Source organism: Halichoerus grypus, unplaced genomic scaffold (assembly GCF_964656455.1).
Source record: "Halichoerus grypus unplaced genomic scaffold, mHalGry1.hap1.1 HAP1_SCAFFOLD_143, whole genome shotgun sequence".
In the NCBI taxonomy this organism is placed as follows: domain Eukaryota; kingdom Metazoa; phylum Chordata; class Mammalia; order Carnivora; family Phocidae; genus Halichoerus; species Halichoerus grypus.
In genome coordinates, this window is record NW_027555070.1 from 1 (window position 1) to 26,977 (window position 26,977).

Sequence of the window (26,977 nt, forward strand, 5' to 3'; positions counted from 1 at the left end):
AGAAAGAAAATGGGGTTGGTCAAAGAGTCCAGGCTGATTACAAAGCATTAAGAACCACACACAGCATCCTCACTCATCCATGTCATTCGATGCTATGCAAAGAACCCTTATGGGGAAGCTAGAAGGCCCAGATTCTAGGTGCAAGGCATTGACCCAATTCTGGTCAGCAGATATTCACCACACCTGACATGGACTGGGCCTGTGCTAGCTCCTGGGGCTACCCGGTCCAGTGGGAGGGGCCAAAAAAGAAGCAAAGTGGTGAGCCCGGGGCTGTGGGCATGTAATGTGAGGTGTGGAGTACGCACTGTATGTCAGACATGTGTCCGTTTGTTAGAGGAAGGCCATGACATCATTTAACATTGACTCAGGCTGTTAAACAGTGATAGGAACACTGTCTCAACGACTCAGAGCTGTGCTGAGAATATTCAGATTGTGTTGTCCCCTCTGCTAGGCAACTGCCCCACCCCCATTTATCTTCCTGATGAACTTTATTCCTCCTTTATGGTACTCTAAAATATCTTTCTAAAGCTAAGCCAGACCAGGATTTGAATCTTTTTTTTTTTCTTTTTAAGATTTTGTGTGTTTATTTGAGAGAGAGAAAAACGAGAGACAGAGTAGGGGTGGAGGGGGAGGGGCAGAGGGAGAGGGAGAAGCAGACTCCCCACCTGAGCAGGGAGCCCAATGCGGGGCTCGATCCCAGGACCCCAGGACCACCACCCAAGCCAAAGGCAAATGCTTAACCGACTGAGCCACCCAAGGATTTGAATCTTGACTCCAGCTATGTGCCAATTAATCCCCTTTCATCTTCTCCTCTGTAAAGGGGGGTAATTACAACACTTAGCTCTCATAGTACCTGTGAGTGTGTGGAAAACTCTTCACACAGTGCCTGGCACACCAAGTTAGTTCCATAAACAGTTACAACTAGCTATTATCCTGGCCCCAAGAAAAGTCAGTTGGGAGATTCTCCTTCTGTAGTATTTCTTCCCACACTTCCATTGTAGCCAACAGAGCATTATACTTCTTTTTTTTAAAAATATTTATCCATTTATTTTAGAGAGAGAGAAAGAGCTCAAGAGTGCTTGAATGGGGTTTGGGGGGCAGAGGGAGAGAGAGTCTTAAGCAGACTCCCTGCTGAGCATGGAGCTCTATGCGGGGGCTCAATCCCACGACCCATGAGATCACCACCTAAGCTGAAACCAAGAGTCGGAAGCTCAACCCACTGAGCCAACCAGGAGCTCCCAATTATACTTATTTTTGCTTGTCTGTTTCCCTCAGTGGATAACAAGCATCCTGAGAATAGAGATTGCCCCATTCATCTCTACTATCCTAGCATCTAGGGCAACACTTACTTAAAAACAAGAGTAACGGCAAGGTGAGCATGTACAAGAGGTTGGACATTGTAGCCAGAGCTTTATATACTTCCTTTCATTTCCCTTATCACAACCCAGCGAGACTGGGTTATATTTCCATTTTGGAGACAGAGAAGCAGAGACTCTGGAAGGTTCAATGCTATGCCAATGGTCTTGAAGCCTGTAATTGGCAAGCTGAGATTTGAACTGGGGTCTGAGGTCCTGAGAGGGAAAGCTCTTTCTCCTTTGCTATGTTGCTGCTCACAGTACAGGCATGTGGAAAATGTTCCACAGATGAGTCAGTGGCTATGAAAATACTTTGTGAAATACAGCACCACCTGGGTATAAGGCAGTATTCTGTTGTTGCAAATAGTTGATACAAAGGAACCTGGATCATGGGTATATTGTAGTTCTCATCCCACCCTCCTCCTTGTCCAAATATAAACTATGAACCATACAAGAACTAACCTAGAGTCTTAATATTTCTTAGGCCTGGAAGCAGACCAATTAACTGATGATTTAAAAGCATATTTTTTTGCAAAAAAGTCAGACAAGTATGTGAATTGAGGCTAAAATAGTCATTTTGCTCCAGCTCCTGAGGTGGTAGTCATCTGTCTGTCAGTTACAGGGATAACAAGGAGGCTGGGCAAAGTGGCCCAGCAACAGAAATGACTTGAGAATTGTGTTGGAAGAAAGATACCTGCCCCTGCCCCTACTATCATTAATAACGTTTTTGTGGTTCAAGACATGCCTGATACTCTGAATGCCCTGTCACCTGGCTAGTCAGTGATGCCTTTGGGAGTCACACTGTGTGTGTGTGTGTGTGTGTGTGTGTGTCTGTGTGTGTGTGTTGGTATATACAGGAAGTTTCTGCTCCCTCCCCCACTCTAGCTAGTGTCCCTCAATCAAACCTGTGTGCTGTCCACGTGAACACCAGAAATGAACTGCTGGGGCCAGCTCCTGGCTGCCTGTGGTTGCCACCCTAGGAAGGGATGAAGTAGGCAGGACTTGCAGATGGTGGGCTCCATGTAACTGGAGAGAACCTCCCATCCCGCCACCCTTCCTGGGCTCCCTAGAGCTAATGATCACAAGGATGGTAGCACCATGTCCTTACACCCCTTTTCAAAGTTTTGTCCAATAGTTTTCAGTACATTGGCCTCTTGACAAACTGATGAGCTGTGAATTGTCTTTGTGCAAATTGATTTGGGGCAAATTAGCCTAGAATTCTGAAGCCTCCCATTGGCTTCAAGCAATGCTGTGAGCAGAGTGGGGCCTCTGCACATACATGGTTCAGCTCGTCTGCTGGGCTCAGTGGCTCAGCACATCCTGACTGACCAAGAAAGTACCATCTACCTACTGTTTCTGACTGTCCGTAGACCTCGTAGAGCAGAAGACCTGTCCATTTTCTCCACTGCTCTTGATCCTCCGGCAGCAGAGCCTCCCCGCCAGCACTGCAGTGCTCCAGGGTAGGGAACCTGAGACTTAGGGGAAGGCAAAGTGACAAGAGAACTTGCAATCAGGCCTTGGATGTTCTGCCCCAGGCCCAGAGTGTTAAGAGCTCAGAGCCTCGTCATCTGGATCATTCATGCTTCTGCTTCCTCATGTTCTTACTTGCCTTTTGGGCAATTTGCTGGTGGTCAAAGCCAACTGGAAGTCACTCACTTCCTGTCAGTTCATGTTAACTCTTCTGGCAAGGGCTGGGTGGTGGTGGTGAGGCTAATGGGTTTGGATCAAAGGTTTGGATCAACTTTGGAAGTTGACATAAAAAGATGGCAAAGATGTATTTATCAGACCTTGTCTTCACATTCTCCGTGGCTATGAGGGGTATTTTATAAACTGTAATGTGATGGGGGATAAAATCCCAAGAGCATGTTAGGATGCTAACAGAACTGCATTGCCTTCTCTGAAGGGTAGGGTCATGTGAATTGAAGGGCTTTTGTATTTCTGAGCAGAGAATGCAAGTTAGAGGGTAGAAATGAATTGCCCAGGACATCAAGGAAGACTGGGATGCGTGTAAGAAAGGAGAGAAGGGTTATGGTAGCAGCCCTGAGAGAAAGAATTTCAGGGAGCCAAAAAGTTGGCTGTGAACATCTGTGGTAGGTACATTGCATGATGTAAATCCTCTTCTTCATTTTTCCCCATAAAATTTTCTGCTTATAAAAAAACAACCACAAAATAATGATGGATTCCCTGAAGGACGTGCGGAGAAGTGATTGAGGTCTGAGTACCAGGTGGCCTGGGGCTGAGCCGGGTCAGCTCTTGGGGATGAGAGAGGTAGCAGACATCTGGTTCACCTTCTCATCCTCATCACCCTGTCCTGGTACATCAGAGTCAGAGTCAGGGACAGGAGGGCTGAGTTCACTGAGGGTGTCTTCTTCATTCTTCTGTAGCTTTATCCAAAGTAGGTAAAATGGGCAGATTCTCTCATGCAGTCATTAGCTATGCTTTGGTTGTATTTTTACTGGGTTTGGACAAAGATCATCGACTGAGGAATGTTCAAAAAGTAGCTTAATATGAGCTTTGAAATACAGATGGAAACAGGATCCAAATCGCTTGAGGCTTCATGAATAAAATCAAACCTGTGTTTCAGAGTTAGCTTCATAAGGGTAGCCATAGAACACCTTAATATTTTAATTCTATATTTAAGACATGTTACTCTGATTTTTGAAGTAGCCGTTTTAATCTCAGACTCTTTAAAAGATACATAAATGCCCATAAGTTTCAAAGAGCAGATTTCAGTTTAGCTGAAATTAACCTGCAAACATGGGGAAATGCAAAACTAAAACTCTACAGTAAGATAACACTATATATCCATCAGATTGACAAAAATTAAAAACTCTGACAATAACAAATATTGCCAATGTTATGGAACAATGGGAATTCTCCTCTCCTGTTAATGGGAGCATTTCAATACTTTGGAAAATCGCATGGTAAAATGTCATGTCAGTGTGAACTAGCAATTCGTCTTCCAGAAAAATGCTACAGAAATGCATGCTTATACGCACCAGCGTACATGTACAAGAATCCAATGCAGCATGAATCACTAATAGCCCCAAAATGAAAACTACCCAGTGTCCATTAATGGTAGAACAGATAAAAAACACATGATGTTTTTATACAATGGGATATTATACAGCAATGAAAATTAACTACAGCAACCTGCAGCAACATCGACACATCTTAAAAACATAATGCTGAGAAAAGAAGCCAAATATTACAGAGTAATATCTGATTACACACATAAAGGTCAAAAGCAAGTAAAATATGATAATTTGTTTAGGGGTATTTCCTTAGGAGGTAAACTATAAGGGAAAACAAGGAAATGAACACCATAAAAGTCAAGATAGTAAATTCCTTTAGGGAAGAAAGAGAACCATGAAGAGATCTCTGGGGTGTGGGCAATATTCTATTTTTCTGATTCAGTGAGTGGTGACACACGCATCCTCGCCAACATTTGTTATTTCCCATCTTGTTAATTTTAAGCATTCTGACTGGTATGAGGTGGTATCTCGTTGTGGTTTTGATTTGTATTTCCCTGATGCCGAATGAAGTGGAGCAGTTTTTCATGTGTTTGTTGGCCATTTGTATGTGTTCTTTGGAGAAGTGTCTGTGCATGTCTTCTGCCCATTTCTTGACTGGACTAATTGTTTTTGAGTGTTGAGTTTGATAAGTTCTTTATAGATCCTGGATACTAGCCCTTTATTTGATAAGACATTTGCAAATATCTTCTTCCATTCCATAGGTTGCCTTTTCTAGTTTTGCTGAGCTTTTCCTTTGCTGTGCAGAAGCTCTTTATCTTGATGAAGTTGCAATAGTTCATGTTTGCTTTTGCTCCCTTGCCTTTGTAGATGTATCTAGCAAGTAGTCGCTGCGGTTGAGGTCGAAGAACCTCCTGCCTGTGTTCTCCCCTAGGATTTTGATGGATTCCTGTCTCACAGTAAGGTCTTCCATCCATCTTGAGTTTATCTTTGTGTATGGTGCCAAAAAATGGTCCGGTTTTATTCTTCTACATGTGGCTGTCCAGTTTTCCCAGTACCATTTATTGAAGAGACTGTCCTTTTTCCACTGGATATTCTTTCCTGCTTTGTCGAAGATTAGTTGACCATAGAGTTGAGGGTCCATTTCTGGGTTCTGTCTTCTGTTCCATTGATCCATGTGTCTGTTTTTGTGCCAGAACCATAGTGTCTTGATGATTACAGCTTTGTACAATAGCTTGAAGTCTGGCATTGTGATGCCACTAGCTTTGGTTTTCGTTTTCAACATTCCTCTGGCGATGCAGGGTCTTTTCTGGTTCCATACCAATTTTAGGATTATTTGTTACACTCTGTGAAAAAAGTTGATGGTATTTTGATGGGGATTTCATCGAATGGTTAGATTACTCTGTGTAGACATTTTAACAATGTTTTTCCAATCCATGAGCATGGAACGTTTTTTCATTTCTTTGTGTCTTCCTCAATTTCTTTCCTAAGTGTTGTGTAGTTTTTGGAGTACAGATCCTTTACCTCTTTGGTTAGGTTTATTCTTAGGTATCTTATGGGTTTCAGTGCACTTGTAAATGGGATCGATTCCTTCATTTCTCTTTCTTCCGTCTCATTGTTAGTGTATGGAAATGCAACTCATTTCTGTGCATTGATTTTATATCCTGCTGAATTCTTGTATGAGTTCTAGCAATTTTGGGGCGGTCTTTTGGGTTTTCCACATAAAGTATCATGTCATCTGCAAAGAGTGAGAGTTTGACTTCTTTGCTCAGTCGGATGCCTTTTATTTCTTTTTTGTTGTTGTCTGATTGCTGAGGCTAGGACTTCTCTAGTTGAAAAACTGTGGTGAGAGTGGGCATCCCTGTCATGTTCCTGACCTTACAGGAAAAGGTCTCAGTGTTTCCCCATTGAGAATGATATTCGCTGTGGGCTTTTCATAGATGGCTTTTATGTTATTGAGGTATATCCCCTCTACCCCTATACCGTGGAGAGTTTTAATCAAGAAAGGATGCTGCATTTTGTCCAGTGCTTTTTCTGCATCAATTGAGAGGATCATATGGATCTTGACCTTTCTTTTATTAATGTGAAGTATCACATGGATTTGATTTGCGAATGTTGAACCACCCTTACAGCCCAGGAATAAATCCCACTTCGTCACGGTGAATACTCCTTTTAACGTGCTGTTGGATCCTGTGCGCTAGTATTGTGCTGAGAATTTTTGCATCCATGGGGTCTTTGTCTGTTTTTGGGATCAAGGTCATGCTGGCCTTATAGAACAAGTTTGGAAGTTTTCCTTCCATTTCTATTTTTTGAAACAGCCTCAGAAGAATAGGTATTAGTTTTTCTTTGAATGTTTGGTGGAATTCCCCTGGGAAGCCATCTGGCCCTGGACTCTTGTGTGTTGGTAGATTTTTTGATCACTGCTTCAATTTCCTTGCTGGTTATGGGTCTGTTCAGGTTTTCTATTTCTTCCTGATTCAGTTTTGGTGGTTTCTAAGTTTCCAGGAATGCATCCATTTCTTTCAGATGGCCTAATTTGTCGTCATATAGTTGCTGTGTGTGTTCTTAAGATTGTTTGTATTTCTTTGGTGTTGGTTGTGATCTGTCCTCTTTCATTCATGACATTATTATTTTGGGTCCTTTCCCCTTTCTTTTGGATAAGTGTGGCTTGAGGTTCATCAAGCTTATTAATAATTTCAAAGAACCAGCTCCTGGTTTCATTGATTGTTCTACTGTTCTTCTGGTTTCTATTTCATTGTTTTCTGCTCTAATCTCTATAATTTCTCTTCTCCTGCTTGGTTTAGGCTTTATTTGCTGTTCATTCTCTGGCTCCTTTGGGCATAAGGTTAGCTTGTGTATTGGAGACTTTCTGATTTTTTGAGGAAAGCTTGTATTGCTATGTACTTTCCTCTTAGGACCGCCTTTGCTGTCTCCCAAAGGTTTTGAACAGCTGTGTTTTCATTTTCATTCATCTCCATGAAATCTTCAATTCTTCTTTAATTTCCCGGTTGATGCATTCATTCTTTAGTAGGATGCTCTTTAGCCTCCGAGTGTTTGAGTTCCTTCCCTATTTCCTGTTGTGATTGAGTTCCTGTTTCAAAGCGTAGTGGTCTGAAAATATGCAGGGAATAATCCCAATCTTTTGGTATGGGTTGAGACCTGATTTGTGCCCCGGTATGGGATCTCTTCTGGAGAATGTTCCATGTGCCCTGTAGAAGAATGTGTATTCTGTTGCTTTAGGATGGCATTCTGTGATATATCTGTGAAGTCCATCTGGTCCAGTGTGTCATTCAGAGCCCTTGTTTCCTTGTTGATCATCTGCTTAGATGATCTGTGCATTGCTGTGAGTGGGGTGTTGAAGTCCCCTACGGTTATTGTATTATTCTCGTTGTGTTTCCTTCATTTGGTTATTAATTGGTTTATGTAATTGGCTGCTCAAGTTAGGAGCATATATATTTATAATTGTTAGATCTTCTTGTCGGGTAGGCCCTTTAAGTATGATACAGCGTCCTTCTTCATCCCTTACTACAGTCTTTGGTTTAAAATCTAATTTGTCTGATAGGAGGATTGCTACCCCAGCTTTCGTTTGAGGTCCATTAGCATGATAAATGGATCTCTACCCCCTCACTTTCGATCTGGAGGTGTCTTTAGTTCTAAAATGAGTCTCTTGTAGATAGCATATGGATGGGTCTTGCTTTTTTATCCAATCGGATACCCTGTGTCTTTTTTTTTTTAAATGATGTTTTTTTTTTTTAAAGATTTTGTTTATTCATTTGAGACACAGAGATACAGGGAGAGACAGAGAGAGAGAGAGAGCATGAGCAGGGAGAGAGGCAGAGGGAGAAGGAGAAGCAGGCTCCCCGCTGAGCCAGGAGCCCGATGCGGGGCTCGATCCCAGGACCCTGGGATCATGACCTGAGCCGAAGGCAGACGCTTAACCATCTGAGCCACCCAGGCACCCCTACCCTGTGTCTTTTGATTGGAGCATTTAGCCCATTTACATTCAGAGTAACTATTGAGAGATATGAATTTAGTACCGTCGTATTACCTGTATAGTCCCTGTTTCTGTAGATCTTTTTCTTTCTGGTCCAGTGTTACTTTTGGGCTCTCTCTTGGCGTAGAGGATCCCTTTTAGTATTTCTTTCTTTTTTTTTTTTTTTAAGATTTTATTTATTTGACAGAGAGAGACACAGCGAGAGAGGGAACACAAGCAGGGGGAGTAGGAGAGGAAGAAGCAGGCTTCCCGCGGAGCAGGGAGCCCAATGCGGGGCTCGATCCCAGGACCCTGGGATCATGACCTGAGCCAAAGGCAGAGGCTTAACGACTGAGCCACCCGGGTGCCCCAGTAATTTTATTTTATATTCCTCTTCTTTTGGGGGTGAAGTTGAAGATCGTTTTTATATGTTTAAGAGCCATTTATATTATCTTTTACTGTGAACTGTCTGGTCAAGTAAGGAATTACTTTCTTGACCTTAGTAAAATGATAGTAACACTGTTAGGCTCTGAAGTCCTTTCTATCAAGGCAGTGAAGGGATTTGAGATGGGAGGGTGACTTAGTCAGATTGAGAAATTGACCAAATGACCACAGTCCTTGGGCATGCAGGGGAATCCTCACCCTAAAGATGGAGCCTATGGGTAGATTGTATAAGAAATGTAAAGAAAGTGTAAAGTGGTGGTTCCTGAGAATAAGGCCATGGACCTTACTTGGAGCTGAGGGTGAACCCAGGCATCAGGGAGATGGGGCCAGGCCTGGCTAAGAGGCCTGAAATCCTGTCTCCCAGGCTCCTGAGGCAGCTTTCCTAACCAGTGCTACAGAGGTGGGAACCCACCTTGGGGCCCTGGGAGCTGGACGCCCCAGGCAGGGTGTCAGCCGGCCTTCCTTCCTTCTTCCTCTGCATGGGCTGGCATCTCCAGACCGGACCCACTAGGAGAGGGCTTCCCAGGCAACATGTGGTGAGCATCTTTAAAGTTTTGTTCCAATAATCTATCTGTTGTGGACGATATTCTATGACATACATGAAAAATGATTTCCTAGAAAAATAAAATGCAAGAGACACATAAAATAGAAGCTCAACTTATTTATTAGGAGAATCAATAGACATAGAATTCCTATGTCCCATTGCAGTAAGTTTCTAAATGCTACTGAGATTTGGTTCTTAAAGTAGTTATACTTTAAGCAACAGGGCTTTAGAACAGATATTATCTTCCATTTCCCCCTCTTAGAACAGATACTATTTTCCATTTTCCCCTCTTTTATTTCTCATCGTCTTCACTCCAGCTCCCCACCCCACAGCTGAACCAGTCCATTTATTCGGCAACGTTTGCTCATGCCTTCCCCTCCTGCAGACGGTCTATGAGGCCACTTTATAAACAGGGGCTCTTACCCACACAGGATGGAGAGGAAGGGAACGTGGTGGCAATACGGCTTTTCTTTCTTTCTTTTTTTTTTTTTTTGCTTTGACATTTATCTGCCCCATTTCCTGACCCCAGAATCTTATTTTCGTCATGATCTCGCATTGTTGAGTTTTCACAGAGTCCTGAGAGGCTTACACCTAACCAAGAGAAAGTATATTTCCAAGAGGAACATTTAGATCTGATTTTTTATGTAAAACCCTTGGCTTTCTTATGTAAAATTATGGGACTTTTTTTTTAAGATGGTTAATTCCACCATCAAGTAGATTGTACTTACTTGAGTTCAAACAGCTTTAAAAAAAAAACTGGGTGTTGCACGCAAATAATGAATCATGGAACGCTATATCAAAAACTACTGAAGTACTATATGGTGATTAACATAACATAAAACAAAAAACAAGAGAATGTGAAAGTCACTCTTTGTCCCATGAAGTCCACAGATAAACCGCTGACCCCAAAGAAGAGCAGAAGGGTCCTCATTTGCTCTTCTCCTGGGGTGGGCTCTGCAGGGATGATTTCCCACCTCACTGAGCGATAGCTTGTCTCTGTCTCTCAGGATATTTTGCTCGAGTCCAAGGCATCAGCCAGCTGCTAAAGGCATTTCTGCGGAAGACAGGATGTCATTATCAAATTCTAAATCTTGGCGCTGGGATAGATACCACCTTCTGGAGATTAAAGGTAAATGAAAATTCCCCTTTTTCTTTCCCGAATTGTTTCATTTGTGAAGGTGCCCGCCTGGTTCAAAAATGTTAAAAATATATTCAGAAGGAATGCAGTGACTGCCTGTCTCGCACCCCTGTCCCCAGCTGCTTGCACCTGCTGCCACCCTCAGCCACATATGTGATGTCACCAGGGCCTCGGTGAAGGATAGGTGCCTGGCTTCCCATCCTTTGCTGTTGCAACAGGGGTTATGAAAAAAATCCTTGTAGACATGTCCTCAGCACGTGTGGAAGAGCCCTGCCAGTGGAATTGTGAGACCCAGAGCCCCTGCATCTGCCATATTGACGATAAGGAAGAGGTTTCCTTTTTTATTATGTTATGTTAATCACCATTCATTACATCATTAGTTTTTTTTTTAAAAGATTTTATTTATTTATTTGACAGAGAGATTGACAGCGAGAGAGGAACACAAGCAGGGGGAAGTGGGAGAGGGAGAAGCAGGCTTCCCGCTGAGCGGGGAGCCCGATGCGGGGCTCGAACCCAGGATCCTGGGATCATGACCTGAGCCGAAGGCAGACGCTTAACGACTGAGCCACCCAGGCGCCCCTCATCATTAGTTTTTGATGTAGTGTTCCGTGATTCGTTGTTTGTGCATAACACCCAGGGCTCCATGCAGAACGTGCCTTCCCCAATACCCATCACCAGGCTAACCCATCCTCCCACCTCGCTCCCCTAGAACCCTCAGTTTGTTTTTCAGAGTCCATAGTCTCTCGTGGTTCATCTCCCCCTCCAATTTCCCCCCCTTCATTCTTCCCCTCCTGCTATCTTCTTCTTTTTTTTTCTTAACATATAATGTATTATTTGTTTCAGAGGTACGGATCTGTGATTCAACAGTCTTCCACAATTCACAGCGCTCACCATAGCACATACCCTCCCCAATGTCTTACCACCCAGCCACCCCATCCCTCCCACCCCCCACGACTCCAGCAACCCTCAGTTTGTTTCCTGAGATGAAGAATTCTTCATATCAGTGAGGTCATATGATACATGTCTTTCTCTGATTGACTTATTTCGCTCAGCATAACACCCTCCAGTTCCATCCATGTCTGATAACGATGATTTTATTGTCATCATGACAGCATCCTCGGTACGGTTTGGGGATGTGCAAGGCTGGGTGATGGTGATATGAAACAAAGGCCTTTTGTAGCTATTCCCTGATTTGGTCCCTCACCTGCTCTGTTAGGGGGCAAGAACAGGTGTATGTAACTACGCTCATTCACAGGAAAGGCGATGGGTCTGGTTAGTGGCAGAACCAGGACAATATGGACTGCAGCTCCTGCAAGTCCGGGTTCCTTCCCTGTTCTCTACACAGGGCCTTGTGCTTGTTCAGGGGGTTCTTTGCGGTCTGTCGATTCACGGTGTGTCTGTACCTCAGGCCCCACGTCTGTGTCCCGTGTCATAAGTCATAAAGGCACAGCCATGGCGCTTACTAGGGCAGGTCCTGCTGGGAGAGTCTCTCGTGTATTTATTTCCTCAGGAATCCTCACAACCCCATGAGGTGCTGTCCCTTTCTCTACTGTGCAGACGAGGAACGCTTGGCCCGGGGAGGTTAGTGACTTCCAGCGCCTCACAGCAGACACGTGGTGGAGCTGGGATCGGAAGCCCATTCCCCGGCTCCAGAGTGCCGGCCCTTTCCCCCCACCGTGCTCTCCTCTCACAGAAAAAGTAGTAGTACCACAAGACAGTGCTCACCCTCACCATGCGGGGTGCTTTGTGATATTTGCTCTTGTATCCTATTTGATCCCCTAAATGCTGGCCCCACTCCACCCCCCCCACATTGGTTTCCTGATCCTCCCTAATCTGTCTCAGTCTGGGTTTTGGAAAACTCTGTTAGGTCCTACTTCCCCAGCACCTCTCAGTGCCTCCCCACGTCCATCCCAGTGGCGGCTCCCCCAGTTCAGGCTCCCCTTGACTTCTTCCCTGGACCTTCTTCCTGGATGGCTGTGAGATCCTCCTAACTTTTGTCCTCCATCCGTTCTCCATGCGGAGACCAAAGTCACCTCAAAATACATTTCTGACCATAGTGTTCCTAATTTAAGGCACTAAGTACACCTTTGCTGTTTGGGGCCTAGTGTTCAGTCCATGAAGATGGTCGGTCAATGTATGAGGGAATACAGAATTAGAAAACTTACTGTGTGTTCGTCCTCAGGATGAAGATCTTCTCCCAAGTAAGTATTCTGAGGTCGACTTTCCAATGATAGTCACGAGAAAGCTGCACAGCACCACGGAACCTCACTGTGGGGTTGCTCACAAGGTCCTCGATCTTGGGACGAGAACGTGGCCTCGCAATGCTCTATGAATGGATAACACACAGGATGCACGTGCCATTCACACACGTGCTTTGGTCAAACTAAACTCCCCTTTTGACCCCACTACTGGGGAAAAAAAGAAGCAAAAGCTGTGGAAAACTCACACTTTCCTATTTCTCCCAGCATAAACAGTAGGTCCAGTACAGCCAACTGCCCCAAAGACGTTGAAAGATGTGCCCCCGATAACGGGGCACATGACAGTCACCTGCAGGAGCTCTCAACACCACCAACGGTTCCTGTTGCAACAGCCTGATGCTCTACAAATTCCGGTCTGTTCTGTCATTTCATAATGGATCATGTTTCCTGTCAAGCATTAAAGCAGTCCCAAAGAAACCTGGAGAAGACTCGGCTTCCAAATCCAAAGGGAGAAAGGCTTTTTAAAAAGCTCTTCAAAATTAAACTAAAAGTCGTCCCAAGGCGTTTCCACAGTTCTTTCCTCCCAGTTCCCAATTTCTCAATGTCAAGATCTTGGGCAGTCTGGTCATAGGGGCCCGGGTTTGGAGAGAGCGGCACCTGTAGAGTCCCTGGATGGACGCCCGAACGTCCTGGGCGGATCCGATGGGCTCTGATGGCCCCTTCCTTATTTAGTGCCGTCAGGCACTGGGAGGTGGAGGGTCTGCAGCGGCGGGGCGACCGGGAACGCCTGAGACCATGGCCCGCAGAGCACAGCGTCCGCTCGGCCTGGGGCTCACTGGTTAGCGGAGTTTTCACCCAGGGCAAACCCCGGGGGAGGGCAGGGGAAGGCTCCGGTGCAGTCCGCCCAGGGCGATGCTGGGTGGGGCCTGGACAGAGGGCGACGGGGACGGCCGACCCACCCCGCTGCTCCCCAGGGGCTCGGGCAGCGGCACCGAGCCGGGCTCCAGGTCTTGGCGTGGCGCAGCCCCAGGCCCGGACCCCGAGGCCTGATGTGGGGCGGCGGCAAGGGACCAGAGCTCGCGACCAGGAGAGCAGCCGGCCCTCCCGCGCCCGAGCCTGGTACGGGCTGCTGCCGACCCGGACCGACGCACTCGCCTTCCCACGGTCTGGTGGGTCAGCTGCTTCATGCAGCTGCATTGCTTCTTCCTGGCGGCCGCGGCGGCCGGCACGGCCAGGGCGGGGCAGCTCGAGGAATCGCCTGGGGGGAGGGGGGCCGACATCGCTTCATGTCCACCCGAGGCGGCAGTGGAAGCGGCTCTGGGGCCGGCGCCCCGCCCTCGCCGCCTCTCATCCAGTGGCGCGGCCGGTCGGGGCCTTGGGAGGCCAGACCCGGGACGCGGTACCCAGCCCCTCCTCCACCCATGGCGGGAACCCCGGGGCCGCCCTGTGCAGGGCCCGGAGGCCCCCTATCCGGCACCGCCACCACCGCCGCCCGCGACCCCCTGCCGGGTCAAGCCGCACACCTCCGCGAGGCAGCGGATGCGCCCAGCGCAGGGAGCCTGCAGTGAACCGCCAAACCCCGGTGTGGGACGCACTGTCCACGTAGAGCTGGCAGGGCACAGAGGGACAGAACACTCTGGAGCCTCTGGAGGCTGGAAATGCCCAAAGTCTCCTTGAGGGCCGTGCCTCTGCGCAGGTGTAGATATCTGTCAAATGCACCTGCGATCTGCTCTCCTAGGTGAATGGATGCGTGTGCCTGTGTACTAGTCACCTCGATTAAGAAGATACTGTTGTGTGGAAAGCACAAGCCGCAGGAGTTGTGTACCGAGATACCACTTAGGGGGAAAGTCCAGGGCCACATGCATTTTCTGTGGGCAGGCACCTGGGGGCAGTCAGGCAGGAGCACTCACTAGGGGCCCACCCAGGAGAGCCAGGAAGCAGGGGCAGAAGGGGAAGGGGCCCAGCCCTGCATGGGAAGTCGTGGGGCTGAGCGGCTGGGACCGGGACCAGTGGCCAGAGTCGGCCCTGGGAAGGCCCGAGGCCTCGGCCTTTCCTAGCAACGTGGCCTGCGCAGGGGAGGCGGGTGCCGGGCCCACGCAGGCGTTGCCTAGAAACGCCTATTGTCTTCTGATTCTTAGCCTGGCGCAAGCAGGGGTTCTGGGACACTTGGCGGGGTAGTCCGACTGCGCTGGACGCTTTTCCACAGCGGACCACGACAGTTATATGACCCGCGGAGATGTGCTCTTGGGTTGGTGGCCTGGGCTCTGGCCTAGGCCATTCCCAGGGGGGAGTGGATGGCCGTGAGACTTCCTTGACCGGCTACAACTCGGATCTCACGATGGACTTTGCTGATGTCATATCATCTCAGACAGAAATCAACAGACTCCTCAACGAGATCAAAACACTGGAGGCTGATCTTACACTTTGGAAACGTTTGTCCAAGGGACCAAATAGCTCAGACTCCAATGCCATCTGGAAACTGAAGAGCACCATCAGGGACCTAGAAGAGAGGCGCATGAGGGAGATGGAGGAACATCAACTCGGAGTTGCGATACTGCACAGTGTCCATCAAGAAAAACTGGCCGACATCATTGACAGGCACCGCAAACAACTCCTCGAGTATGAAAAACGGATAGAAGACCTGCAACATCAAGAGTCTGCCGGTCATGGGAAAGATGACTTACTTCAAGAAAGGGAAACTGAGCTTCGAAGGTTGAAGCAACAGCTTGCAGAAATGGAGCGGCTGAATGACAGTTTAAACAACGTTGCTTCTGATCTCAGAGCAGAAAACCAAAAGTTGGTTTTGGCGCTCCAGGATGTAAGACATCAGCTGGAAGAATCGATTCTCCGGAACAACGAGGATTCTCTGGAAAACAACACTGCTGTGAGGGCTTTAAAAATAGAAAAAGGACGGTTAATAGCAAAATTGGCTCGGGCGGAAAAGAAGCTGTTGGAGGAAACAAACAAGTGTGAGCAAACTATCAAAGAATTGTCCCCTTTAGAGCATGTGCATTTCATTCAACACAGTCAAGAGAAAGACCTGGAAATAGTACACCTCAAAAAGAGGATCGAGCAGATGGACGCTGACCGTAAAGAAACGAAGGAAATGCTGTCCTCTGCTCTGGAGGAGCAGAAGCAATTGACACAACTCATTAAAGAGAAAGAGATGTATATTGAAGAACTTACAGGAAGTCCAGAGCTTCAGGAGGAATTCGGCCAGTCTACCCAAACCTTCAGAAGCAGTGACATTTTCCAGCCATCCGTGGAGGACAAAGACAGGTGTCTCCCATCCGTGACAGGCAAAAATCATCATGTGAGAGAAGAACTGGAGAGCCTAAGACAACAGAGTCGCTCTGTTCCTGCGGTCGACCCTAAAATCCTAGACGAGATCATAGAACTAGAGTGTGAGGTGTTTCAACTGCAGGAGTTAAAGGATGATCTCGAGGAGGAAATCAGAGAGCAACAGAAGATCATTCACAACCAGCAGCAGGGGAAGATAGGACTGCTTCATTCTTTACAAGAGCAGAAGCAGAAAGTGGAGCATCTCCAATACCGGCAGGAGCAGATGAATACTGAACACGCTCAGCTCCTTTCAGCGAAAGACGAGGAGATTCAGCATTTGCAGGACACGATAGAACAAATGAAAGCCCGGTTGCCTGACAAAAGCCAGCACATTCCAACAGAAGACTGTGATGATGTGGAAGTCACAACCAGTCAGCCTCTTCCTAGAGAAAACGGAAGCGAAAAGCTTGATTCACGTGAAGCCGAAACTCAAAGATCAGTCCTAGGAATCAAAGAACACGAACTGGAGATGAAGCTTCTAACTGAACAGAACATCCGACTGACGGAACAGATCGATCGGCTCTCCAAAGAGGAGATTGGTAAACTAACTCAGATTATCCAGCAGAAAGACTTGGAGATTCAGGGTCTTTCCAGCAGGATCTCTGCGGCTTCTCACAGCCAGAACGGGGACGTGGAGCGACTTCAGCGGCAATTGCAAGAGCATGCTTGGAAAAGCGAACAGGTCTTGGCTGTCTTAAATGAGAAAACGAGGGAGAACAGCAATCTGAAGACAGAGTATGACAAAATGGCAGATAGAATGGCTGCCACAGAAGCAGAGCTCCGGCGGATGCAAGAGGAAAATCAAAAACTGTCCACTAGAATTGACAGTAGTGGTCAGGAGCTGTTTAGAGAAACGATTCAGAATTTATCACACATTGTTCGAGAGAAAGACCTCGAAGTGGATGCGTTAAGTCAGAAATGTCAGACTTTATTGACACTCCTGCAACCATCCAGCACTGGTAATGAGGTTCGAGGCGTTAATATGGATCAGTTCAAGCAGCTTCTACAGGAACGGGACACATTAAAACAGCGAGTGAAGATCATGGAAGAGTGGAAACAGCAGGTGATGACCACAGTCCAAAATATGAAGCGTGAGTCACCCCAGCTTCAGAGAGCTCTGGCACAACTCCAGGCGGGGGCTTTCGCCAGCAGCGAAAAGGATTCTGAACTAGAGACGACCTCTAGTGACCTGATCCAAACGTACAAAGGCAATGAAATAAAATTACAACATTTAGAGAAGGAACTGGCACAAATTCAGCTCAGCATCGGGGAGCTTTGCAATGCCAAGGATCTCCTTCTAGGGAAACTGGACGTGATTTTCCTCCAGCCCTCCCCCGACTCCTCAGAGTCAGCGGACTCTCTGGAGGCCATGAAATCTGACAGAGTGAGTGAGGCTTCTCACTTGCTCCAAGCGGAGGTAGAAGAGCTGAGAAAATCCATGCAAGAAAAAGATACAATGATTCGAGCCCTCCAGGAAGATAAGCAGAGATGGATTGATTCAGTGGCTGCCACGTGGGAAGGAGAAGGCCAAGAACAGGAACACAGGGATTCTGACATCGAGCAGCTGAAGGAGAAACAGGCCGTTCTACAAAACTTCATTCAGGATCAGGAGCTCCGAATCCAAGCGAAAAGTGAGGACTTGCTTTCTTTACAGGAGAACTTCCGTAGCCAAGTGAGTGAAAATGAACTTTTGAGGCAGACGGTCACCAATCTGAAGGAGAGAATAGCAGAGTTGGAAATGGATGTGTGTCAACTGAAAGAGGAAAATGCAAAAGTCGAGGAAAACTCTAGAGAAAAGGAAGTGGGAAATGAGGCATTGCAAGAGACAGATAGGCTGCTTTCAGTGATGCGGAGAGAGGAGGAATCCCAGGGTGCTGCGATGAAAGAGAAGGCACTTGCTTTGGAGCAACTATTGCAAGAGAAAGAAGAGCACGAGACCGGGGTATTGAACCGGCTGGTCAGTGCAGTTACATCCATGCAGGGAAAGACAGTTCTGTGCCAACAGGGGAGAGACGAAGTCCTGTTGGCCCTGAAACAGAAACAAACGGAAACCTGTGCCCTCCAGAAGGAGGTTCACCATTTACGTGAGAGCGAATTACGCCTAACCCAGGAGCTGGAGAGACGGCGACACCTCGCTCTAGAAGCCGAAGACGCTCATCGCCGGGAAGCTCTGGCCTCAGAAGACAAAGTGGCTCAACTCAGGAAGGAAGTGATGGTCTTGCAGGGAAAACTCGTTTTGTCTTCCACTGCCATGGAAAATGCCAGCCGAGGAGCCAGTGTGCAGGTAGAGTCGCTGCAGGAGCAGCTGCACGTGGTGACCCAGCAGAGAGAGGACACCGCGCTGCAGCTTGCTGCCTCCCAGGAAGAAGGAAAGCGGTATGGTCACATCCTAGCTGACCTCAAGTTGGAGCTCGCCGAATGGATGGAAAAGGCAGACAGCCTAGAAGGAAAACTGAAGTCATTGCAGGGACGATTACATAAAACAAATGCTGACTTGGAGCTGAAGGAAGACCAACTCCAAGAATTCCAGAAACAGAATGAGGTCCAGCAGGAAATCCTGGAGGACACACAGAAGAAACTGATGAACTTAGTCAGTAAGTCCGAAGGAATGGTGGACAAAAGCCTACTAAGGAGCCTCTTCCTGGGATCTTTCCAAGCACCTGATGCTGAACGGCAGGAAGCCTTAAGGTTGATGGGAAGCATGCTGGGGATCCGAGAAGACCAGATGCGGCAGCTGTTCAATGAAGGGCCAGGTGGTGTTACCAGCTGGATGACTCGGGGGCCTGGATCCAAAAGCGCCCCCAACACACGTGTGAAGCCAAATCACCAACCTATGGCCAAGAATTCTTTTTCAGGACTTTTCGTCCAGTTTCTAGAAGCGGAATCTCATTCAGCTTTGCCACCACCAAAGCCCTCTGCTCATGACGCGAAGCCCCCAGATTCCGGAGGAAGGGGAAAACTGGCTATGAAACAGGGCCCACCACGTCTGAACGCTACCCTAGGATCCACATCCCGGAAAAAAGATGCGAAGCCCCGCACCACAACTGTGTCTCTTATTACCCCACCTGGACCGGAAACGGATGGATCGGAGCACCTTCTTCTAAATGCCGTCACGGATGCTTTGCCCACGTACACACCCCAAATACTGTCACCTGCCAAGAAGGTTGGAATGGCGGCCAAAGGCCTCTCAAAGGAATAGAGGATTCTCAAGCCAGAGATGAGACAGCGCTCGAAAGACCCCAAGTCGCTCTGTGTGTTTACCTTATCCCAAAATGTCCTTTTGCAAAACGTAATATTTTTGCAGTCTTGCTTTCAGCTTAATAAAAATATTCTTTTATGAGTTAACAAAAACAGGCATCTTTTCATGACTGCAGAGGTATTCACCAAACTGAAAATGGTGGTTATTTCTTATGAGAGTAGACACTGGTGGGGTTGGGGGCTGTGGTCAATGGTACTTCCAGTATTGTTTGTAATGCTTTGATGTTTTCATAAGGAGCACCTATCTACATATACCTTTGGTAAGGAAAACATCAACTTGTTTTAATGTTCCAAACTTATCAAATACACGAGCACATACGCTTTGTTTGAGAAACTAGGTGTATAGCATGAAAGTTTAAGATGAATACATTTTTTTTAAAAATGCAAGTTTGATTTTCCCATCTATGTCCCATTTCTCTTTCTCCTTTTTTATTTTTAATTGTTTTTTCCATTTCACTTTATGTTGCCTGGGAATCTACTTCATGGGTAACCTGATTTATCTCAGGCCTTTAGAAATATATGTATATTTGTCTATTTGGGCGTATAGTATTCTATGACTTGCTTTTTAAAAAAAAAAATCACTCTGCCTTGGAGATCTTTACAAATGTGAATGAATTCCAATTCATTCTTTAAAAGGAAATGCAGGCATTTATGGATATACCCTAAATTACTTAACTAGCTCCTATTGATCAGTATTTAATCGGTTTTTACTTCAAATGTCCATGGTCAACTCCCTTCTTCATTTCCTCAAAAGCCACTGCAAATCTTCATTTGCAGTTCCAGGCTAATTACTCCACTATACTCTGGAAACCATCCATTCAGACTTCTTTTCTTCTTCTTCTTTTTTTTTTTTTTTTTAAAGATTTTATTTATTTATTTGACAGAGAGAGCAGGAGAGCACAGGCAGGGCGGGTGGCAGAGGGCGAAGGAGAAGCAGGCCCCTTGCTGAGCAGGGAGCCTGATGTGGTGCTTGATTCCCGGGTCACCGAGATCATGACCTGAACCAAAGGCAGACGCTAAACTGACTGAGCCACCCAAGCGCCTCCCATTCAGACTTCTTTAAAGATCTCATTCCATTAATTTTCCATTCTGCTGTATCTTCCGCCTGCCAAATATCTTAACTCCTTCCCTCCCTTTCTGTTGCCAGTGCTCTGGTTCACCCATTCCTGTCTCTTGCACAGACTAGTGCAGTAGACTGCCTACTGATCTTGCTGGTTCCACTCTCGGCCTCCTTTGAATCCATTCTCCATGCTGCTGTCAGGGCGAACTGAGATGAAAATCTGATGTGACTTCCCTGCTGTCATTATTTGTGGGTTCCCTCATTGCTTGGAGTTCGACCTTTAAGAGACCATCCAAGCCCTTGCTTTTGCAGCCTTCCCTCCTGCTCATCATTCACATACAGGCCGCCCTTTAGCCCCAGGGAATTCTTACAAGCCCCAAATAGATTATTATCCAAATAACTTCAAGTGCATGAGCCTCATCATTGTGCCTTGACAAAGGTACAAAGCAGAAGGATTTCATTTTTCTCCTCTTCACCCATTGGTAAAGGGAGTGATTCCCACCCTAAAGTTATGGGATGTCCGGATGCTGAACAGATGAGCTCGACAGTAATTTATTACCCATGTATACTCCTGGCGCACACCGTGCAGGGCCACAAGGGGGTTTTACCTGGGAGCAGAATGAAGAAGGGCTTTGGGGCGGGGGCAGACCTTGTAGTAACAGGAGAGTGACGGTGAGCCCTTCTTCCTGCAGGAGGGCATGACTGGCTTGCTGGATAATTCCACACGCTGTCAGGGAAATGGACCTTACTCCTTGGGGAGAAACTGTGCCTGGTCCCTGGGATAAAGAAGGTCGTTTGGCCAGGAGACCTGATCTGTGGGAGCAGAGGGGGAAGGGAACTTTGAGTGAGGCCGAGGCCATTGGAGGCCCTCTGATGTTCCCTGCTACCAAGACAACACTGCCTATTGAATCTTAATCTCAGGCTTTCCATCACAGTGGACTCTGATATCTAGACATCAATTTCAACCTGGGACTGAGACTTTTAAGGATTAGGACAGGTGCTTCTCTAGGAAGTGAAATTGTCACGTGACCAAGAGGGGGAGTTGGTCTTCAAAACCAAAATGTATCAACTGTCATTGATGGTCACTCAGTTGATCCCAAGGGAATCCTGAGGTAGCCAAGGGGTAGAAGGAAAGGCTGACGTCCTCCAGCACCATGGAATCTGGCAATGGACTGTGGATAGAAGCAGCCACCCCCACCTGCAGGTTGGATATGCAGACTTTGGCTTCAGCCTGTAGCAAGAAGGCCTTGGTAACTACATTGAGCTGGTGGGGGTATCATGACCCGAGGAACAGCAGACAGCGGGATATGAAGGCTCAGAGTCTGTGAGAGACTCCGTTTCCAGGAGAGCCCAGTGCATGGTCAGCAATTGCTTCTTTCCTGGTCTATAACCCAGGGCCAAGGAGGGCCATTACTTGCATTGGGAGTCCATGGACAATTCCAGGGACTCCAGGAAGCTGGAGAGGTAGTTGCTAAAGCCTTTTTACTTGGAGCACTAACGGGTGATTTTTTCTTTTTCAAGATTTTATTTATGTATTTGAGAGACAGTTGGAGCTGGAGGAGGAGGTCAAAGGGAGTGGGAGAAGAAGCAGGCTCCCCACTGAACAGGGAGTCCCCTGCCAGGCTGGATCTCAGGACCCTGCGATCATGACCTGAGCCAAAGGCAGACGCTTCACCAACTGAGCCAGCCAGTCGCCCCCTCACAGGTGTTTTGGACAGATCCTAGAGCCTTTTGTTGAGGGGAGCCCCACCCAGCATGGGCTCATTGACAAGTAACAGCCTAAATGGGCTTATGTAAAATTTATAAACAAGGAATATGTTGCCTCCAGAACCAAAAAAAAAAATACTGACAGACTTTGAACTTGTACGTCCTTCTTTGTTTCTAAGGATTTTATTTGGTTACTTGAAAGAGCCCGAGAGTGAGAGTACAAGGGGCTGGTAGGGGCAGAGGGAGAGGGAGAAGCAGGCTTCCCAGTGAGCGGGGAGCCTGATGCGGGGCTTGTTCCCAGGACGCTGGGTTCGTGACCTGAGCCGAAGGCAGACGCTTAATGGACTGAGCCACCCAGTGGCCCCTGCACCTGTATGTCCTTAACAAGTGTGTCAAACAGATGTCCTCACGTAGGTAGTCGTAGATGTGATGTCATACCTATGTTCCTGGAGAAAGACGGGTGCAGGAAGATCCTGCCCACAAAGACGCTTGTGATAGCAGAGAGGCTTGGGTGCCCTGTGCTTAACAAGGTAAAATGTGTCCCCTTCAAAGTCAAGGCACATTTGACTGAGAGGATGTTGAAATACGCATGGAACAGAACATACTGACCAAATCTATATTAGCAAAATATTCCCCATCGTTAAATTTGTTGGGCTCCCTTGTGTTTTTTTAAAGATTTTATTTCTTTCTTTGAAAGAGAGAGACACTTAGTGCACGAGCCCAGTGGGGGGGGAGGGGGGACGGAAGGGCCGAGTGAGAGAATCCCAAGCTGACTCCACCCTGAGCACGGAGCCTAACATGGAGCTGGATCCTATGACTCTGAGATCATGACCTGAGCAGAAAGCATAGCCCACTGACCCACCCAGGTGCCCCTAGGGGTCTCAAGGTTTTAAGGGGACCAGGATTTATTTTAATCAGGTATGATAAGTCAGGAAGATATAGAAGTAGCTGTCACAATGGAAGAAGTTTTGTAGATTTACAGATCCCAAGAAAGGAGGTTCTGAGAGCCATGGAGGGCCACCTGGGGAAGCACCAGGATTGGTCAGGAGAAAGAGGGAGTGAAGGGAAAATGTGGGCAAGACCCTTTATTGTGGTTTCCATGGGAAGGGACAGGTGAGGCAGGATAAGCACATTTAAGACTGGCTAGTTTGAATAATTTCAGTGGGCTCCAGGGCATAGTGGTGTCTGCAGTAGTCTGTCCCTGCCCTTGGGGTGATCAGGGCAGGGCATAGTGGCCCAGAGCTTCTTAAGAGGAGGTGGTTGGGGGGTAAGGGTTCTGTACTGGTTGGTTTAGATGTGAAAGGTATGCTCACAGGCAAGTTGTTGACTTTTTCTAAGAATTAAGTAAGCCTGCCAGGGACAGTCCCTCCAAAGTCAGCAAGGCCTGATGTCAAAGCATTAAATACAGAAGCTAGAAAATATGGTTATTTTACTAGGTATAACGATAATTGGAGCCCTGGTATTGAGTCCATGAAGGTTACCCAACTGGTACATCTTAGCAGACATTAAAGTTAATTCAGAACCCATGTTTTAGAGGGCCAAAAGCCAATTGACCTCCTTTTATCTTTTGCCATATACATTATCTTAGTAAATTTTGGATTTCTTTTCTTTCTTTTTTTTTTTTTTTTTAAGGTTTATTCCTTCATTTGAGAGAGAGACAGCAAGCAAGTGTGAAAGAGCAGGAACCAGGGGGAGCTGCAGGCAGAGGCAGAGGGAGAAGCCGACTGACTCCCCTCCAAGCAGGGAGCCTCTCATGGGGCTCAATCCCAGGACTCTGGGATCACGGCTGGAGCCGAAGTCAGACGCCTAACCATCCGAACCACCCAGGCGCCCCTGTAAATTTTGGATTTCCAATTGGGCCCAATTGTGAACCTATGTTGAATTAATTTGGGGGGTTCCTCTTCCTGTATCCAGTTTTCTTTCTTCCATTCCTCCTTTTCTTGGGTTTGTTTGGTCCTTGATATATGGTTGGGTTAGGGAGTGTCTTTTTACCCTGTTCATCTTTCTCCGTTTTTTCTTTTTTTTTTTTCTTTTTAAATTTTTTTTATTGTTATGTTAATCCCCATACATTACATCATTAGTTTTAGATATAGTGTTCCATGATTCATTGTTTGTGCATAACACCCCGTGCTCCATGCAGAACGTGCCCTCCTCAATACCCATCAGCAGGCTAACCCATCCTCCCAACCCCCTCCCCTCTAGAACCCTCAGTTTGTTTTTCAGAGTCCATCGTCTCTCATGGTTCTTCTCCCCCTCCGATTTCCCCCCCTTCATTCTTCCCCTCCTGCTACATTCTTCTTCTTTTTTTCTTTCTTAACATATATTGCATTATTTGTTTCAGAGGTACAGATCTGAGATTCAACAGTCTTGCACAGTTCACAGCGCTTACCAGAACACATACCCTCCCCAGTGTCCATCACCCAGTCACCCCATCCCTCCCACCCCACCCCCCACTCCAGCAACCCTCAGTTTGTTTCCTGAGATTAAGAATTCCTCATATCAGTGAGGTCATATGATACATGTCTTTCTCTGTTTGACTTATTTCGCTCAGCATAATACCCTCCAGTTCCATCCACGTCGTTGCAAATGGCAATTTCTCCGTTTTTTCTTCCAGAGAGTCTCAAATCAGCATCATCAGGGTTGGAGCCTCTGTCGTGGCAATGGTCGTATGGTCTCAAGTCTCCTGGCGTAAGTCAGGGTGTGAATTGATACCCTCACTGTGCCACAGGGGTGCCACGGATGTTTCCCCCATAACCCTGAGGATGGCGATCTTGTGCCAAAGAGGTTTAGGCAGTGGAGTGGTAAGTGAAAGAGCACAGGACCCACAGCGCAGACGTTGATAAAGCCAAACCACCTTCTGCTACAGCCCTACCTTCTCTCAGTGTGGACTGCTTCCCCTCCCCCCTTTTCCCACTCTACAGATTCCCTCAGGAGACTATTTCATTTCTAGCCCCATAAAGTCATGGGTTTTTGTTTCTGTCTCCAGCTATTCAGACATGGTGCACATGTCCTGGGTGTTTATGGGGAAAGGGAGCCGGGTGGGTCGGCCCCACAGATGACTGTCCTCTTCCTGCGGGCATGCCAGTCCATCTCCCCAGTGTTGGAGTCCACAGCCAGGAAGACCATTTTGTCCATGGCCAGAGTGGGAGCCTCAAGCCCCTGGATCCAGAGATGAGTCCCTGGACGCGCTGGGAAGCAACAACACTAAGAGAAAGCAAGTGTGTGGAGGAGGGGTTTTGCACTGGGAGAGAAGTGGAGCACCAAACGGCCGACCCTCCACTTTTGTGTTTCTCATCAGCTCCTGGGCCCTGGGCTGCCATGGATGTGCGCCTCAAAACCCTGAGGGCTCCGGAGGACACACGGTAACAGGGAGAGGAGCGGCAGCTGGGGAGATGGGCAAGGCCACTCGCGTTGCCTGAACCACAGTGACTCAGGAGAGAGTCTGTTTCTGAAATGTCCCAGAAGTATTCCTATTCTTGCAACAAGTTCTCTAACTATTGCTTCATGTTCTTCAGTGTACTCTAGGTTCCCTAATGTGCTCAGTGATTTCATTCAGTGCATTCCTGCAGTATTGGTCTCTTTTGTTCCTAGCCACTGGGGGAGGACACTTCCAGGAGGCATACAGGACTCCGGGTTTGCCTTCAGTCCAAACAAGTGCCAATAAATATTTTCAGTTGGCTCCTTTCAGACCTAGGGTCCTGGATTAAAACCAACCTATGGTTTGGAATTGTCATCTTGTTTTGGATTCTGTACTTGCTGTCTCTCAATCCTCTGTAGAAACACTGTCTCCAATGAAGTGATGCTGGCTCACTGGTCTCAATCTTGAGCAGATACAGACTTCACATGGGAAGTTCGTGAGAGTTTCTCCCATCTAACCCTCCCTGTTCCTCAAGTGTCACTTGAGTAGTTTCCAACCGCGATGCACATTCCCTCCAACGTGAGACATGCCGATCTGAAAAAGCTTTGCTGGCACTCAAACACAAAACCACTAAATACAAAGAACTTGACTGTTGATCAGGAAGCCTTCCGGGGACACCTGGGCGGCTCAGTCGATTAAGCGTCTGCCTTTGGCTCAGGTCATGGTCCCAGAGTCCTGGGATTGAGTCCCACATTGGGATCCTTGCTCAGCGGGGGCCTGTTTCTCCCTCTGCCTCTCTGTCTCTCTCTCTCTCTCTCATACATACATACAAATAAATAAAATCCTAAAAAGAAAAAGAAATTCTCCCAAGGAAACTTTTTTAAAGTTTTTATGTACAATTAGTCCACATACACTATGATAGTCATTTCAGGTGTACAATCTAGCGCTTCAACACTTCCAGGCAACACCTGGTGCTCATCACAAGTGCATGACCTAATCCCTATCACCTATTCAACCCATTCCCCCAAACACCTCCCCTCGGTAACAACAGCTTGTTCTCTATACTTAAGAGTGTTTCTTGCTTTGACTCTTTTTTCTTCTCTTTGCTCATTTGTTTTTTTTTTCTTTAGAAACTCCACAGATGAGTAAAATCATACAGTATTTATCTTTCTCTGATGTATTTTGCTCATCAAAGCAAATCTTGATCAGAAGCAGGAAGGGTGTTACACAAATACAATGAATCGTGGAACACTACATCAAAAACTAACGTACTGTATGGCGACTAACATAACATAATAAAATTTTTTAAAAAGCGTCATTTTGAAAACTCATAACGGGAAACGTCACAAAACACAGGCAGGAGGTTTGGGCAGGGGAAGCCCTTACACACTACCACTCCAGATCCAGTGGGGACCCAACAGGAAGACATGGACTTGACCGCGCACACGGATACGCCCCTATTCCAGCCAGCAGAACTCGATTCTCATCTCTCTATGCCCCCCCCACCTCCTCCAACAGGACTCACCCATGAGAAGCTACAACACTTGGAACTACCAGATGCCGCCAATGGACCTTTGGTCCTTAACAGCCTTCCAAATTGCCCCCTTTCCTCCTGAAAACAGTGAGCC

The 26,977-nt window shown here is 47.0% G+C and overlaps 1 long non-coding RNA gene and 1 pseudogene across 5 annotated transcripts; both read left to right on the top strand.

Moving 5' to 3' along the window:
- Nucleotides 1–7,421: 7,421 nt before the first annotated feature.
- Nucleotides 7,422–26,664, top strand: LOC144380751 (uncharacterized). 5 transcript variants are annotated; one of them, XR_013444951.1, is made up of 4 exons: nucleotides 7,422–8,664; nucleotides 9,109–9,280; nucleotides 10,296–10,417; nucleotides 25,109–26,664. It is a non-coding gene; the product is annotated as an uncharacterized LOC144380751 (long non-coding RNA). The 5 variants fall into 5 exon arrangements; XR_013444950.1 differs by having other exon boundaries at nucleotides 7,423–8,672; XR_013444952.1 differs by lacking the exon at nucleotides 9,109–9,280 and having other exon boundaries at nucleotides 7,572–8,672.
- Nucleotides 14,254–21,134, top strand: LOC144380750 (thyroid receptor-interacting protein 11 pseudogene; annotated as a pseudogene).
- Nucleotides 26,665–26,977: the final 313 nt, after the last annotated feature.